Source organism: Neofelis nebulosa, chromosome 10 (assembly GCF_028018385.1).
Source record: "Neofelis nebulosa isolate mNeoNeb1 chromosome 10, mNeoNeb1.pri, whole genome shotgun sequence".
In the NCBI taxonomy this organism is placed as follows: Eukaryota; Metazoa; Chordata; class Mammalia; order Carnivora; family Felidae; genus Neofelis; species Neofelis nebulosa.
The window spans coordinates 65,305,889-65,325,245 of NC_080791.1; the positions used below are offsets into that span (position 1 = coordinate 65,305,889).

At 36.9% G+C, this 19,357-nt stretch overlaps 1 protein-coding gene across 8 annotated transcripts in view; it reads right to left on the reverse strand.

The window, feature by feature from the left end:
- Positions 1-19,357, reverse strand: part of STK33 (serine/threonine kinase 33) — a 175,020-nt gene that overhangs the window by 79,421 nt on the left and 76,242 nt on the right. The window lies entirely within an intron of this gene.

The following is a 19,357-nucleotide window of genomic DNA, read 5'->3' on the forward strand; positions in this document are numbered from 1 at the left end:
TAGCAAAAAAAAAGAAAGAAAAAAAGAACTACTGGGTGCAATTTTTTCCTGAGCATAGAAACAGGTATGCCAAGCATACTGGACATACTCTACCTAACTAGAGTTATTGGCAGCTATATGGTGGCAAGTTGGAAAAATGTGAGTTGGAAAGATGTGAGGAAGGAGAAATGTGCTCTGCAGTACATATAAGAGAATACCTTGAGAAACTTCCAGAAGTAACTGGGAGTTATTATTATGGTTTTTTACCATACTATTTCCTATATTACATGAAAGTATATTTTGTAGTCACAGATTGATAAGGCTAGGGATATATGGAATATACTTTTATCCTTTGAACTGGAATAAACGTGACCAGGAGAAAAAGTTAGATACCTTTATTTCAGTGAAGAAATGTCTTTCTGGTTTTAGTTGTCTAGGACTAGTTTTCTAATCAGAAACGAGTGCTACCTTTTATCAATTCTTATCTATTGTGATTATATTTTTTCTTATTGGATCTTTTGATATGTTGTGTTCTTTAAAAAGATTTCCTAATATTAAGGCATTCTTACACTTAATAGTATGAACCCTACATGATCATGATGGATGATTCTTCTGATGCTAAAAAACTGATACATTTGTATTTGGGGCTTTCAATTACATTCATGCAATCCCTATCAAAATAACAACAGCATTCTTCACAGAGCTACAACAAACAATCCTAAAACTTGTATGGAACCAGAAAAGACCCCGAATAGCCAAAGCAATCTTGAAAAAGAAAACCAAAGCTGGAGTCATCACAATCCCGGACTTCAAGCTGTATTACAAAGCTATAATCATCAAGACAGTAAGGTATTGGCACAAGAACAGACACTCAAATCAATGGAACAGAATAGAGAATCCAGAAATAGACCCACAAATGTATGGACAACTAATCTTTGACAAAGCAGGAAAGAATATCCAATGGAATAAAGACAGTCTTGTCAGCAAATGGTGCTGGGAAAACTGGACAGCAACATGCAGAAGAATGAAACTAGACCACTTTCTTACACCATACACAAAAAAAACCCTCAAAATGTATGAAAGACCTAAATGTAAGACAGGAAGCCATCAAAATCCTCGAGGAGAAAGCAGGCAAAAACCTCTTTGATCTTGCCTGCAGCAACTTCTTACTCAACATGTCTCTGGAGGCAAGGAAAACAAAAGCAAAAATGAACTATTAGGACCTCATGAAAATAAAAAGCTTCTGCACAGAAAAGGAAACAATCAGCAAAACTAAAAAGCAACCGACAGAATGGGAGAAGATATTTGCAAAGGCCATATCAGATAAAAGGTTAGTATCCAAAATCTATAAAGAACTTATCAAACTCAACACCCAAAAAACAAATAATCCAGTGAAGAAATGGGCAAAAGACATGAATAGACAATTTTCCAAAGAAGACATCCAGATGGCTAACAGACACATGAAAAAATGCTCCACATCACTCATCATCAGGGAAATAGAAATCAAAACTACAATGAGATACCACCTCACACCTGTCAGAGTGGCTAACATTAACAACTCAGGCAAAAACGGATGTTGGTGAGGATGCAGAGAAAGAGGATCTCTTTTGCGTTGTTGGTGGGAATGCAAGCTGGTGCAGCCACTCTGGAAAACAGTATATAGGTTCCTCAAAAAATTAAAAAAAGAACTACCCTACGACCCAGCACTTGCACTATTAGGTATTTATCCAAGGGATATAGGTGTGCTGTTTCGAAGGTACACATGCAATGTTTATAGCAGCACTATCAACAATAGCCAAAGTATGGAAAGAGCCCAAATGTCCATTGATGGATGAATGGATAAAGAAGATGTGGTATATATATACAATGGAGTATTACTCAGCAATCAAACAGAATAAAATCTTGCCATTTGCAACTACGTGGATGGAACTAGAGGGTATTATGCTAAGTGAAATTAGTCAGAGAAAGACGAATATCATATGACTTCACTCATATGAAGACTTTAAGAGACCAAACAGATGAACATAGGGAAGGGAAGCTAAAAAAAAAAAAAAAAAAATATATATATATATATATATACATATATATATATTGTGTATATATATACACTATATATATGTATATATACGTATATATATAAACAAGGAGGGGGACAACATATAAGAGACTCTTAAATATAGAGAATAAGCAGAGGGTTGGTTGTGGAGGGGTTGTCGGGGGGGATAGGCTAAATGGGAAAGGGGCATTAAGGAATCTACTCCTGAAATCATTGCCACACTGTATGAATAACTTGGATACAAATTAATAATTTAATTAATTAATTTTAAAAATTCCATTCCTAAGTTAAACTGGTCTATAATTTTCCTTTCAGCCATCTTTGTTAGTTTTGATACAAGCTTCTGGCTAGTTCCATAAAATAAGTTGGGTATCTTCCATTTCACAACGTTTGGTAACAATTTGTATAGCATAGAATCTATAGGAAAAATCTCTCAGAAAATGACAGGATTCTATGAAAGATTTTTTTTTGTTGAGAGAGAGAAAGAGAGAAAGAGCACACAAGAGCATGAGCTGGGGAGGGGCAGAGGAAGAGAGAGAGAGAGAGAGACACACACAGAGAGAGAATATAAAGCACATTGCACACCTAGAGAGGAGCCCAATGCAAGGCTCTATCTCACCGCCATGAGATCATGACCTGAGCTGAAATCAAGAGTCAGACACTTAACTGACTGAGCTACCCAGGCACCCCATGAATGATATTGCTAGTAGTTTATCCAATATTGATTCTCCCATTATTCCTTACTATCAGAATCCTGATTTTGACCAGGGCTGCCATGCACATTCATTTAAAAATCTTCCATTTCTGGGGTGCCTGGGTGGCTCAGTCGGTTAAGCATCTGACTTTGGCTCAGGTCATGATCTCACAGCTTGTGAGTTCGAGCCCCACGTTGGGCTCTGTGCTGACAGCTCAGAGCCTGAAGCCTGCCTCAGATTCTGTGTCCTCTTCTGTCTGTGCCCCTCCCCTGCTTGTGCACTTTCTCTCTCTCTCTCTCAAAAATAAACATTAAAAAAATTTTTAAATAATAACAAAATAAAAATCTTCCACTTCCCAGCCTTTTTTGTAGCTTAGAGATGTCCATGTGACTTATGACCATGAACCTTATAGAGTGCAAGCAATACTGTACTTAAAAGAAAACTTGTATTCTTAAACCTTTATTAAAAAACAGAAAAAGGATAAAACTATACATGAGCAAATCAAATCAAAAATAAAGAAAAACATGATTAAAGAATAAAATTTCAGATGAACAGAAAAGACAAAGAAATATACTTTTGTTGATTTTTGCCATAGGGCTCCAAACAAAGACTTCTCACTATCACTCAGAGTTCATATCTTATCATTACCTCCCTTGCTCTAGATAGGCTAGCATCCTCACTGTTCCTCGAATATGTCAACCAAATTCTGTTCTTATGGCTTTGGCCCTTCTATTTCCTTTGCCTAAGATGCACTTCCACAGATAATTGCATGGCTTGATCCCTCTTTTCATGGTGGTTTCTGCTCACTTGAGAGAACTTTTCTAACCACCTCATCTGAAACAGCAGACCCATTCACTCTGTCCTCTTACCTTGCTTTATTTTTATTCACAGCACTTATCATTTAATTCAAGAAGTTCTCTACAAAGTTCTTGCCTACTTTTAGGGACCAGATGATTCCCCTATAAACTATTTCAGGGTAATGAAAAGCCATCCAGTTTATTTCACTTAGTAAGAATAACCAAAACCTGACCACAGCAGTTCTCAAAAAAGAAAAAGGCATTCTTATAAGCCAATCTCATTTGCAAATAGATGCAAAAATCCTGAATGCTATACTTACATTAACCCCAGATAATGTGTACAGCATAGTCCAAGATTTTAGCTAGAAATAATGGGCAAGCCATCCCAATAAGTATGACCCCATCAAAGTTGTGTGAAAAGCATTCTCCTGCTGTGATTAAAACTCATAATGGCAAGCACTGGAAAAGATACATAAAAGGACCCTCCTGGCATGTGGAGGGAAAAAAGAATGCAACTGATGCCACTAAACAAACAACACACACACAGTCTTAAAAATGTTAGACCTTGTTTTTCAAGTGTATTTAGCAAGACAAAGAAAACCCAGAATATACCTGTATACACTTTGCGAAATGATTTAACTTCAGGCCTTGGAAGAAACTGTTTTGCATTTCAAGTTAAATATAAAGCCTGTAACCATCAATGACTCACAGCAGCCGAGTAGATCTGCAAATAACAGCCTTTCTGTGTAGGGAAACTACTGTTTTCTCTCTGCAGGTGTAGAAAAGTTGCATGTAAGATGTGTAAGGCATTGTTTTATGCATGCATTAAGAATACTGACTTTATAGTGCTTTTTATAAGAAACTGAAAGAAGAGTTCATAATGTAAAGGTTTATTTCATTATAAACAGTACTCCTAAAAGCATGCTTTCCATACCCTTCAAGATTTACTGTATATCTATCCACAAACTTTCAACAGAATCTGTACATAATAAATTTCCCATGTTCAAGATGGGGTTTTGTGTGTGTGTGTGTGTGTGTGTATCTTAAAACAATTATCTTTTTCTTTGCTCTGCTCAGAAAGCACTTCCTTTAATTTTTCCATCAATTTCTCGAAATAAATCACATTTTCATCACATCACTGACACTGATGTCGACTTCTGAGTAACTTCTAGCTCCAGTTTCTGATTTATCCACTGCCCTGGCTGCATTTAGGAGCTATACTCAGAAGGCACAGGAGTTCCTGTTACGCACTGAGTTTCTTTCTGCTCTCCAACCTACCAACCATTACATCTACCAAAGTAATGTTCTACTTTCATACCACAGAGATTCTAAAACAATGGGTTGAAGAGCTGCATGCAAAGTTTCTTAACAAGAACTAGATTTCAAATTTAATTTCTTTTTGGCTGACTGAATTCTAATCATTATAGCTTAAAAACCAAAATAGAACAAATGTTTACTCACATTTATTTCTTTCTCATTTATGAATTGATCTGAAAGATTTCTTACTAAAATAAATCTACTATCCAGCAGGCCAAATGATGTCATTCATATTTTAGAGGCATAAACTTAATCAAGCATTGCAAACCTAACATATCTTTATGTAAACACAAAGATGAATAGCTATTTTTCTATGGAATCATGGAATTATGTTTAAATAGGACTTTAGGTACCAAAAAAATGTATCAGAAAACCAAAGAAGCTTCTGCTATAATAATAGCGTTTCTTTGTATCTCCAAAGACTGGACAACATAGGTGTTAGACATAATGTAAACAAATAAAGTAAGTTCAAATTATGTCAGTATTTAACTAAAGTGTGAGCTTTATTTTGACTAAAGGTTTTCATTTTATTTTCAGAACTAAGACAAGTCAATGGAACAACTCTGAGACAGAAAATCTCTGAGCTTTTATTTAAGCATAAAAAGGTCTCTTACATATTGGCCCTAGAAGATACACTCGCAGCAATTTCCTCCAGAAAATGAACACAAGAATGGTTTTATGAGATATAACTAGCTACAATTTTCTTCCCCAAAAGCAATTTTTAGTTTTCTTTGCTAAGACTGTGTCTACAAGGAACCTAAACAGTCAGTCAATTCAGTCAAAAATGTGTTCTATTCAAGGGAAGAAAAAAACCTTCTGGATTGTCTGACATTATGCAGACCAAGCTGAATGACTGTATCTTCACTATTCAACTACTTGTTTTCCCAACATGTTCACAGAGCCGAAAGAGGGGCCAGATGAGCTTCCTAGATCACAGTGTTATATTTTCAAGGAGACCAGCAGTTGTTCACTATTTTCATTAAGGGCATGATTAGGGAAATGAGTGTGAGTTGTCTTAAAGACAATTTATACTGTGTTTAAAATTTATGTCACTACAGCTATGTTTAGAATGTTCAATAGCTGATATGTGCTATTATGTTTTTTTCCTATTTTAATTTGCATAATATTCTCCACTGATTGGGCTGTAATCTGGAGGGACAGTCTTAAATGTGGTCCCCATACAGGCAGTTTAAGATTCAAACAGAGATTTCGCTAAGAAAGTTTGGCTTAAAGAGATTGGAGAAAACTAAGAAACCTCTCCCTGATTTCTTTCCTGTTGCTGTCCAGTGTCTTCTCCCTGTACGTTATAAGCAACCTGAAATCAGGTACCTTTTCTGCCAGCACAGGCCTGTCCTTATGCAAAATGAAAATTTCTGAGTGTTCGTTTTCTGGGAAAGAGCCAGAATCACAAATCACTTAGGCAGAAAAATAGGCAGGTATATAGGAAGAGTCAGCAAAGTAAAGAGATAGGTCATATGAAGGAGGGATATCTCAAAGAGAATGTGAAGGATCTCTTCATAAATATGAAAAGGATTAGGCATAAGGAATTAGACTTCTATGTGATTCAAAACAAGAGTGCAAGCCAATCTAATATAAAGGGCTTCCAAACATTTACAACTATCAAAGATAAAAGGAAAGACTATCTCTGTCACTAGAAATGTCCAAGCAGAGGATGGAAAGTCAATTGGCAGGAAACCATAGGTCTCTAAGTACAGACTAGGATGTCTTGAGGTTCCTTCTAGGCCTAACAATCTACAAAGATGAATCACTCCTAATGATTAACTGAGGTGAAGCAGACATTTATTTATTTTTTGAAATTTAAATCCAAGTTAGGTAACATATAGTGTAATAATGGTTTCAGGAGTAGAATTTAGTGATTCCTGACTTACATATAACACCCAGCGCTCATCCTAACAACTGCCCTCCTTAATACCATCGCCCATTTAGCCCATACCCCACCCAACACTCTGCCAACAACATTGTGTTTTTCAAATTCCACATGAGTGAAATCATATATCTGTCTTTCTCTGACTGACTTATTTTTCTTAGCATAATACCCTCCACGTTCATCCATGTTGTTGCAAATGGCAAGATTTCATTCTTTTTGATCACTGAGTAATGTTCCATTGTATATATATACCACATCTTCTTTATCCATTCGTCAGTCAATGGACATTTGGGCACTTTCCATAATTTGCCTATTGTTGATACACTGCTATAAGCATTGGGGTGCATGTACCTCTTCAAATCAGCATTTTTTTGTATCCTTTGGATAAATGTAGTAGTGCAATTGCTGGGTCATAGAGTAGTTCTATTTTTAATTTTTTGAGGAACTTCCACACTGTTTTCCAGAGTGGCTCTACCAGTTTGCAATCCCACCAGCAGTGCAAAAGTGTTCTTCTTTCTCTGCATCCTTGCCAACATCTGTTTTTGCCTGAGTTGTTAATGTTAGCCATTCTGACGGGTGTGAGGTGGTATCTCATCGTGGTTTGGATTTGTATCTCCCTGATGATGAGTGATGTTGAGCATCTTTTCATGTGTCTGTTAGTCATCGGGATGACTTCTTTGGAATTGGGATGTCTTGTTCAGAAAAGTGTCTATTCGTATCTTCTGCCCATTTCTTCACTGGATTATTTGTTTGCTGGGTGTTAAGTATGATAAGTTCTTCATAGACTTTGGATACTAAGTCTCTTTTATCTGATACGTCATCTGCAAATATCTTCTCCCATTCCATCACTTGCCTTTTAGTTTTGTTGATTGTTTTCTTCACTGTGCAGCTTTTTATCTTGATGAGGTCCCAACAGTTCATTTTTGCTTTTCTTTCCCTTGCCCCAGGAGACATGTCAAGTAAGAAGTTGCTGTGGCTGAGGCCAAAGACATTGTTGCCTGTTTTCTCCTCTAGGTTCCCTGTCTTACGCTTAAGTTTTTCATCCAATTTTATTTTTCAGTACGGTGTAAGAAAGTGGTCTAGTTTCATTCTTCTGCATGTTGCTGTCCAGTTTTCCCAGCACCATTTGCTGAAGAGACTGTCTTTTTTCCATTGGGTAGTCTTTCCTGCTTTGTCAAAGATTAGTTGGCCATACATTTATGGGTCTGTTTCTGGGTTCTCTCTTCTGTTCCATTGATCTATGTGTCTGTTTTTGTGCCAGTACCATACTGTTTTGATGATTACAACTTTGTAATACAGCTTGAAGTTGGAATTATGATGCCTCCAGCTTTGGTGGGTTTTTTTCCCCAAAATTACTTTAGATATTCGAGGTCTTTTCTGGTTCCATACAAATTTTAGAATTCTTTGTTGTAGCTCTGTGAAGAATTCTTGTATTATTTGGATAAGGATTGTATTGAATGTGTAGCTTGCTTTTGGTAGTATAGACATTTTAACAATATTTGTTCTTCCAATCCATGAACATGGAATGTTTTTCCATTTCTTTGTGTCTTCTACAATTTCTTTCATTAGCTTTCTCTAGTTTTCAGCATACAGCTCTTTTACCTCTTTGGTTAGGTTTATTCCTAGGTATCTTACAGCTTTTGGTGAAATTGTACATGGGATCAATTCTTTGATTTCTCTTTCTTCTGCTTCACTATCGGTGTATAGAAATGTAACTGGGTTCTGTACATTGATTTTATATCCTGCAACATTGCTGAATTCATGGATCTGTTCTAACAGTATTTGGTGGAGTCTTTCAGGTTTTCCCCACAGAGTATCATGACATCTGCAAAGAGTGAAAGTTTGACTTCTTCCTTGACTATTTGGATGCTTTTAATTTCTTTTTGTTGTCTGACTGCTGAGGCTAGGACTTCCAGTACTATGTTGAACTACAGTGGTGAGAATAGACATCCCTGTCATGTTCCTGACCTTAGGGGGAAAGCTCTCAGTTTTTCCCCATTGAGGATATTAGCAGTGGGTCTTTATTTAATATATGGCCTTTATGATCTTGAGGTATGTTCCTTCTATCCCTACTTGCTTTTATTTTTTATTCTTTTAATGTTTATTTACTTTTTGAGAAAAAGAGACAGACACAGAGCAGGAGTGGGGAGGGGCAGAGAGAGAGACAGAATCTGAAGCAGGCTCCATGCTCTGAGCTGTCAGTACAGAGCCCGATGCGAGGCTCGAACCCACGAACTGTGAGATCATGACCTGAGCTGAAGTTGGAAGTTCAACCAATTGAGCCACTCAGGCACCCCTCCCTACTTTCTTGAGGGTTTTTATCAAGAAAGGATGCTGTATTTTGCCAAATGCTTTTTCTGCATCTATTGAGAGGATCATATGGTTCTCATCCTTTCTTTTATTAATGTGGTATATATCCTGGTGATTGATTTGCAAATCCTGAACCAGCCCTGCAGCCCAGGAATGAATCCCACTTGATCATGGTGAATAGTTCGTTTCAGGTACTGTTGAATTCGATTTGCTAGTATCTTATTGAGAATTTCTGCATCTAGGCTCATCAGAGACATTGGCCTGTAATTCTTTTTAGTGGGGTCTTTGTCTGGTTTTGGAATCAAGGTAATGCTGGCTTCATAGAATGAGTTTCAATGCTTTCCTCCCATTTCTATTTTTTGGAACAGTTTGAGAATAGGTATTAACTCTGCTTTACATGTCTGATAGAATTCCCCTGGGACACAATCTGGCCCAGGACTCTTGTTTGTTAGGAGATTTTTGATTACTGATTCAATTTCTTTGCTGCTTACAGGTCTGTTCAAATTTTCTATTTCTTCCTTTTCCAGTTTTGGTAGTTATATGTTTCTAGGAATTCGTCCATTTCTTCCAGATTTCCCAGTTTGTTGGCATATAAATTTTCATAGTATTCTCTTATAATTGTATTTCTGTGGTGTTTGTTGTGATCTCTTTCGTGATTTTTATCTATTTGGGTCTTTATCTCTTTTCTTTTTGATAAGTCTGGCTATGTTTATCAATTTTATTAATCCTTTCAAATTCTTAGTTTCATTTATCTGTTCTACTGGGTCTTTTTGTTCCTACATCATTTATTTCTGCACTAATCTTTATTATTTCCCTTCTTCTGCTGCTTTAGGTTTTATTTGCTGCTCCTTTTCTAGCTCCTTTAGGTGTAAGGTTTGGGTGTATATTTGGGACCTTTCTTGCTTCTTGAGATAGGCCTGAATTGCAATATACTTTCCTCTTAGGACTGCCTTTGCTGCATCCCGAAGGGTTTGGACTGTTGTGTTTTCATTTTCATTGGTTTTCATGTATTTTTTATTTATTTAATTTTCTGGTTAACCCATTCATTCTTTAGTAGGATGTTCTTTAACCTCCACGTATTTGAGCGCTTTCCAAAGTTTTTCTTGTGGTTGACCTCAAGTTTCATAGTGTTGTGATCTGAAAATATGCATGATATGATCTCAGTCTTTTTGTACCTGTTGAGGGCTAATTTGTGACCAAGTATTTGATCTATTCTGGAGAATGTTCCATGTGCACTCGAGAATAATATATATTCTGCTGTTTTAGGGTAAAATATTCTGAATATATCTGTTAAGTCCATCTGGTCCAGTGTGTCATTCAAAGCCATTGTTTCCTTATTGATTTTCTGCTTAGATCATCTGTCCATTGTTGTAAGTGGGGTATTAAAGGCCCCCTACTATTATTGTATTATTATCAATGAGTCTTGTCATGTTTGTTATTAGTTGATTTATATATCTGGGTGCTTCCACATTGGAAGCATAAATATTCACAATTATTAGATCTTCTTGATGGATAGATCCCTTAATTACGATATAATTTCCTTTTCATCTCTTGTTACAGATTTTGTTTTAAAATCTAGTTTGTCTGATATAAGTATGGCTACTCTGGTCTTCTTTTGACATCCATTAGCATGATAGATGGTTCTCTATCACTTTCAATCTGCAGGTGTCTTTAGATCTAAAATGAGTCTCTTGTAGGCAGCATACAGATGATCTTGTTTTTTTCATCCATTCTGATACTCTATTATCTTTTGATTGGAGCATTTAGTCCATTTACATTCAGAGTGATTATTAAAAGATATGAATTTAGGGCCATTGTGTTACCTGTAGAGTTGGTATTTCTGGTGATATTTTCTGGTCCTTTGGAGTCTTTGTTGCTTTTGGCCTTCTTTTTTTTTCTCTCCACTCAGAAAGTCCCCCTTAAAATTTCTTGCAGGGCTGGTTTAGTCGTCATGAACTGCTTTAGTTTTTGTTGTCTGGAAAACTCATTACCTCTCCTATTCTGAATGACAACTTCGCTGGATAAAGAATTCTTGGCTACATATTTTTCCCATTCAGCACACTGAGTATTTCCTGTCACTCCCTTTTGCCCTGCCAAGTTTCAGTGGACAGGTCTGCTGGTAACCTTATGTGTGTACCCTTGTAGGTTAAGGACCTTTTGTCCCTAACTCCTTTCAGAATTCTCTTTGTATTTTTCAAGTTTCATTATGATATGTCATGGTGTCGACCTGTTTTTATTGATTTGAGGGGAGTTCTCTGTGCCTCTTGAACTTGAATATCTGTTTCCTTCGCCAGATTAGGGAAGTTCTCAGCTATAATTTGTACAAATAAACCTTCTACCCCTTTTTCCTCACACTTCTTCTTCTAAGACTCCTATGATATGCATATTATTTCATTTTATGAATCACTAAGTTCCTTAAGTCTCCCCTAGTGATCTAATAGTTTCCTTTCCCTCTTGTTTTCAGCTTCATTATTTTCCATAATTTTATCTTCTATATCACCTATTCTCTCCTCTGCTTCTTCATTCCTCAATGTGACTCTATCCAGTCAGTTTTGCATCTCAGTTATATCATTTTTTATTTCAGTCTGACTAGGTTTTAGGTCTTTGGTATCTGCAGCAAGGGTTTCTCTGGTGTCATTGCTTTTTTCTATTTTGAGCAAGTCCCTTGCTGTGATTTCTTCTTTACCTTTATTTTGGGGAGAATTCCTCTGTCTTGTCATTTTGGCTAAGTTTCTGTCTTTTGCGTGTTTTAAAAGCTTGTTATATTTCCTGCACCTGAGAGTACTACTATATTAAAAAGGGGTCATACATTGTCCAGGGCCTGAAACTTCAGAAAGTGCTTCTGGTACATGCTGTGTGCACTCACTGTTGTGTTTTTGTTACTCTTTCCCCCTGGTCAGTCCTCTGCAGAGCTCTTCCTTGCTTGCAGTGGGAAGTGTTTGGATCTTTAACTAGGTGTGCTTTGATTTGTTTACTAGAATAAGTCTGGGGAAAAAAAGAGGGGAAAAGCCTGATCCCAAAAGAAAAAAGGAAAGGGAATGAAAAAAAAAACAAATAGAGAATCAAAAAACTATAAGGCTGATTCCAAAGAAAAAGAAAGGAAAAAAAAAGAAAAGAAAGAAAAACTGAAGCCTGATCCAAAAGAGAGAGAGAGAGAGAGAGAGAGAGAGAGAGAGAGAGAAGGAAATGAAACAAACAAACAAACAAACAAAAAGAAATTATGAGGCTAATTCCAAAAGAAATGAAGAAAGAAAAAAAAGTAAGTCTGGTCCTGGTTCCACTCAGAACTGCGGGTATTGTTTTGAAGCACTTGATTTTCAGTGAACTTGGTGCATGGGGCTGCTGGCTGTGCTGGTGTTTTGGAGGAGAGGCCTTCTATGACAGCGAGTCAGTCTCGCCCCAGCAAATAAGCTGTTGCCAGGCACTGGGGAGCCGGGGGTGGGGTGCAGAATTTGGCATAAACTGGTCCCACCTCCACTGGGGGCCACTGTGCTGCTCTCTGAAGTCCCACAGTATTGGTATTGGGGAAAATGGTGCCACCCCAATCTCCCATCTCGAGGAGATCTCACACCCCCTCACTGTTCAGGTAGCCCTCACAGAACAGTGAGGGCAGTCAGCTTGCCCTGCACCACAACTCTCCTGCATTTTTTGGGGGGGTTGGGCACAAGGCTGGGCTTCAAAACTGGAAGTCTTAAAGAACCAGGCACCATGTGGAGCCATCCCCCTCCTTCAGAGCAGAGCCTCTCCACACTGTGCTGATGTCCTTTGTCCCAGAAAAAAGTACCACACCTGTGCAGCGCTCAGAATCTATGGTGTAATACCACTAAAAGCAGCAAATGTTATATTCCCTCTGGGTGTGCCTCTGTCTCCTGCTGATGAAAAGCCTCTTGCTGGCACCTACAGGGGCTTTTGTCCTTGGAGAGGCAATATACCCTCTTCCAAATGTATTCCAGCAAGGGGAATGTTCTCTTCCAACGCACCCTGGAGATTCCTACACCACGCTATACACTCCAGGGGCAGCTCCCTCCTTCTCCCCAGGAGTACACTCCACTGCTCTGCTCTGGAGAAAAGTTGCACACCTCCAAACCTCCCAGTTTTAGCTCCATACATTGTTCGCAAAAAAAAAAAACCCAAAAAAGAAAAAACAAAAACCTGCATCACTCAGTACTTCTTGCTCCCCAGTCCATGGTCTAGGGAGATTTGTCTCTTATGTGAACCTGACACTGAACTCAGTATCCCCTTTCTCTTTCTCTCCCTTTTGTCTCTCCATTGAAAGAGTTCCCTCCCCTCCACAGTACCTCCATTTTTCTCTCCCCCAATTCACTTCCACGCACCTTGCACCTGCCACACTTTCTTCCTCCAACCTTGGAGATCCTTCTGCCACTCCACAGAACAATTTCCTGGGTGTTCCAAGTGATCTGATTTCAATACAGCTGTGTGTGAGGGACAAGGAAAGCCCAGGGTCCCCCTACTTCTCATTTATCTTTGGTGAAGCAGACATTTAAAGGAACCAAAGTGGTAGCTAACCTCACCTCCATTATGGAGGTTCAGTATTATAATGGGGTTTCTGTTTTCCTACCACAGACCGGGCCAAACTAGTTACAGCCCTCAAATTCACCTCAGCCAATCTGAATTTCACCTGTAATAGAATAGCATTGTAAGAATTTACCATGGGGGGAGGGTGATAATGAAGAGGAAGGGGATGAGCTGGAAAGCTGGATGTGCTAAGGAGTAGTGGCCCTGGCTAGAAAAGAAAAGGCTAAGTTAAGTACAGAATAAAAGGTACTGTAAGAGAAAGGAAATAACACTTCATTCCCACTCACAAAATCAGAGAATAACAGGTGAAGAGTAAGCAAATGGGCCCAAATGTAGCTAAGGCAGCCAAAAAATACAATATTGCTAATAAATTCTAGAAGAGAAGTAGAACACTGAGAATTGCGGCATGAACACTCAGTTGTGCTCTATCAAGGATGCTTAAAAGAAAAATAGTGTTCTTTGTACTCAGGAATGTTTTTTTTCCTAGCTTTACTGTGGTACAAATAACAAATAAAATTATAAGATAATTAAAGTACACAATGGGATAATTTGATATACCTATACATTGTGAAAGGATTCTCCCATCAAGTTAATAAACACATCCATCACCTTACATATTGGATACAAACTTTCAGTGAGAAGATGAATAAGTTCTGAGAATCTAATGTATAATATGATGACTATAGTTGATAACATTGTATTATATAATTGAAATTTTCTAAGACAGTAGAGCTTCAAAAAAAAAGTAAATATGTATTCAGCAATCTTAATCCAATTAGCAATGGATCAATAACATTAAGAATTTGATGGTAAAGTTGAAAGGTTTGCTAGCTTTGTTTATCAAGTACTGATTAATAATTTTGCACTAATAAAATATATTAATATAAAATTGTGTGGTCAGAGTGCCTTTCCTGTATGCCAAACATTCCCAGAAGTATTAAAAGAGAGGAACTTTACAAAGCCAGCAACTTTGCATGAAACTATTTAGTTAGCTAAGAAAATGTGTGATATAATGCTCCAACCCTGATGTTTCATACCATATTAGAAAAGGCATTCTGACTCTCAAGATCATGTTCAAATATTGGAAGCACAATTTAGATGTATCCAGGCACCTTTCATCCTGTGGCCTAATCTCTGCAAACTCAGCAACTCCAAACAGTCTACAACAAAACACCAACAACAGATTCCATGATCCTTATTTTTAAGTATCTACAGAAATAATTTAATGACAGAAAACAACAACGAAGACTACTTCTCTTAACTGTGTGCCCCCTTCCAGGGCAGGAACTATGTTCTATTCACCTTGTCATCTTGTGTCCAGTAGAAGGTCTCCTTTAAATAAGGATTATTGATTGCAAGTCATTTACTAATTGCTGGAAACAATGTCTTAGAGCTTACAAATAGAAAATCCAATGTAGTCAAGTAGTGTAAGAGAGCCAGTGGCCTGTCATGTAAACAAAATCAGAAAATCCTTATGGAAGTCTCCTGGCCAAAAAAAAAAAAAAAAAAAAAAATGCACTACAACCAAATCCTCACTCTATCTTGAAGCTCTCTTTCTAGAGCCAGGCCCTGACACCAGGCTTGACCCCAATCTTCTAAATTTCCACCCACTTCTGAAAGATTCCTTATCAGACAACAGGTTATTATTGTACCCTCATATTTATTTTCTACTCAAGACTATGGTTTCCAGGAGTCTGAAAGGATATAAACACATACACATTTATTTGGGGGAATGAATCATATTGTCAAACTCAAAGAGTTTCTGCTAGAAACTTAACCTTCTCAGGATCCCTAGCCAAGTGACCTCAATTAAGGTTCCTGATTTTCTGGAAATCTGTTTTCTTCACTCCTAGTGATAAGCCACTTATCTGTAGCACATAAACCCCAGATTCATAGCCAGATAAAAGCATTTAGAATGTCATATCTCAGGAATCAATATGTCATGGCTGTTAATTTCAGCAAGATAGGAAAATTTGGGGGAAATAAGACCTAAAATGCACTTAATTGCCAGGGTTCTGTAAATCTGGCCAAAAAGAGTGTCCAGAGGGCAATAAGCAAAGAGCACCAGAGGTCCAAATAGGAGAACAGGTCAACTGAGAATCTAGTCTCTAACAGTATACTTACATATCCAACAAATATTTTTTTAAGACTTGTTATATACCAAGGATAGTCGTGGGTGTTGGGGATGAGACATTATCAAGACATGGGCCTAATAATGATTATGATAAAGATAATAATAGGTACGTACAAAGTACAGAAGTGATACAAAAGGGGGAGCGATCAAGGAAATAAGATAATCTACTAGGAAACAAAAAAATTTTAGAATGAGAGAGACCAGAATTCAAACTCTACTTCCACACTTACTAGCTCAGTTCCTCCATATGTAAAGTGGAAATAATGGTAGTTAACTATTTTATATGACTGTTGTGAGGACTAACTAGATAACACTTATAAAATGTCTAGTACTTTGCCTGGTAGATATTACTGCCTTAAAAATCATTATTACTGACTTGCTAAGGGTTTCATGGGACAGGTGATAGTCAAATTAAGTCTTAAAGAATGAATTGGAGTTCAGTTGGTGAACAAGTCAAGGAAAGGCTCTCCAGGCAGAGACACCAGTACAGGCAAGGGCCCAGAGCCTATGGTTCCAGAGGAGTAGAAAACATTGAAAAGGTGAGGAGTAGAAAAAGGTGATTTCCATTTGAAGGCAAGAACAATAGGCGTGAGCAAGCCAGGTTTGGTTAAGACAAGAAGAGAGAAGCACTTCCATAAAAGATCAAGGTTAAACAAGAGTGTTTTCAGTGAAGAATAGTGACTCCACCAGGCACAAAAGACAGATGGGGTAGAGTGAGACACAAGGTTCTCATTCTGAGAAAACCAAAAAGAAAGAGAAAAGATACCACTGCTGCAGTGGAATCATGTCAGGTGAGCACTTCCAACCCTGACAATAACCAACCACAGATTTGGAGTGAATAGAGAGTGGCCACCAAAATGCCAACACTACCTCCTCTGGCAAGCATAGGAGGCTCGGCAGTGGAGGGGACACAGAGCATCAGTGGATGCTGAAAACATAAACTATAAAGCTCAAAAGTATGAAGAATAGGCTCCAGCCAGTATAATCAATCAAAATCTACTACCATATGAACAAATTACAATTTAGTGACAAATTCACTAGAGTAAATGTTGCAATGTAAATGGCATAGTTCTAATTAGCTCCAAAATAACAAAAAAAAATTTCAAAGAAAACTTCCCACTATAAGTCCACATAAAATATTAAGTTATTTATTTTACACACACATACACACACACACACACACACACACACACACACACATCCCTACTCCAAATGTAGCACTATTACAAACAAAGCTTTATCAGTCCCAAGAAATTGAATACCAGTATTCTACCATTTAGGGTCTAAAGACCCCAGATTCCTAAACAATTTATGAGCATTAAAACCTCACAAGTCTTCTCCGAATGATTCCATTTTACATGTACAGAAAATTTCAGATGAAATGTGTTTGCCCTTGGTAATCAGAAAGAACCCAAGCTTTACTGTTAGACCAAAGTCCAAACTACTCACCAGTGACTTAACCTATCTGGTCTCAGATTCCTCATAGGCAAAGTATATACATAGATGATGTCTATCTACCTACATGACAGAATTGTTATAAGGATAGGATAAGATGTATGTAAAGTACTGATACAATGTAAGCTCTTAATAAATGGAAGTTATTGTTATTATTATGAAACTCTGTCAAAATCTAATGGATAGTAACATCAGAAAATTATTTTATCAGTCAGGAATAACCTCTCAATCTAATGTTCCAAATATTGTTCTACATGGGTTTCAAGATACAAATTGCCATCTAATTAGCTCATAGCTAACTTAGAATACAATTATGAGAGCTTGCTCTAGCTGTATGCAGCTGAACTGTTGAGGGAATGGCTTGCTAGAGTAGCCCATAAGCAACTTATTATATGTTAAATTCTGAATGCTACAAGGACTCAAATATCACCTTTCTATATATTTTTAAGTATATAATGCTGATATATCAAGCAAAATGTTTTAGACTAACAAAGGCCAAACATTCCTTCAAAATATCATTAGTTTATACAATATCTTAACAAGTGATCAAAAAGGAATAATATGTAAATGGTTAGATTTTCAGAGAAAGGAGGCGTCTGCATCCACAGATTTATTTACTTGGTGAGTTTTCAAAATCTTGCAATGGAACTGTAAAAACAATGTGATTAAAATCGATAGAGCACATCATTTGCTGATACTGTTACCCAAGAAAAGGCAATAAGCCTTAGGCATGTTATTACTAGATTACACAATTTCACTGACAGTTTCAAGATTTTTAAAAGCAACTGAGAACAGAGAGGATTTCTTTTTGGGGGAGAAAAAATTTTTCTTTTCAATTAAAAAGAATTTTTTTATGATAAAGATTTAAAATGCCCTCTATAACATTTAAAAAATAATATGAAAAATTTTGTTGTTTCATAAAATAAAAATAAAGCCTCTTTTGTTTAACAATACTATATACAACCACACATTAATTTAACAAATACTAGAAATAATTCAGGGAATAATGATTGTAAGATCATTATTTTTGCACAGTCCTTGCAAAAGAATATGAAAGTCCAAATATATGAGTTTCCAAACCTCTTCTGCACAAATAAGTAATGATTCTCTTTTCATGTCTTACTGATGAAATGACAAACTTTTAAAGAGATCTTCAAATTCAAAGAACACTATATTTCACAGTATCCTTTTTAATCAGATAGCAAATTTAGTCCTGTAGTCATACATTCATTTGATAAAAAGTGACTAAATAAAACTGAACCTAAAATCAGCAAAACCTTTTACCCTAGTGAGATCTTCTCCTACACTACAAACAAAAGTTTTTAATTGCTTTGTAGTGCAAATTCCACAGCAGAAACATTCCATATAGCTGATGGAATTGACCATTATAGTTTTATGCTTAGGATAGAAAAAAATGTTGACTAGAAGAGATGAGATGATTTTAATCATAAATCCCAATAGGAAATGAGAAGCTAGGTTCACAGAAAGAAATCAATTGACCCAGGCATTAGGCCTACATTTGCTAGCTTTTACCAAGTATATAGTAAAGTCAATTCAGGGGAGTTTAGATCTTTAGACCGACATCAGATGTAGATCATTTGAAAAAAATCTACAAACACCATACACTTTCTTGTCACTAATGTGCATACATACTTACATAAATACAAAACAGTTTTATATTCTAAATAGATAACTATTGAAATAGATACCTTAATTAACTGAATAATACAGAATTTTCCTTAGTTCTTTCTTCTCCCTCAATATCCATGTCCAACAATGACAAGTCCATTTTACTTCCAAAACAATTCTCAAATCCATCTGATTTTCTCCATTCCAAATGTTCGCATCAATATCATCTCTTACTTGGATTAATGCAAGAGCTTCCTAACCAGTTACACTGATTCCAAGTCAGCCCTCTCAATGAAAACATTCTCCTCATTATAGTCAGGGTGTTCTTTCTAATATGCAAATCCGCATCATGTTTCTTCCCAATAAAAATCACTTCACTGGTCCCCAATAGCACAGAGTCCTTAACATGACATACAGGAGACTATGGGATGTGGCCCTGGTTTATCTCTTCAGTCTTACCTCATACTACTTCCTCAACATGAAGTTTTCCAACCTACAGAACTTCTTTCATTTCCTACAATCCCATGCCTTCTTTACATCTTCCTTCATGCACTCTCAGCC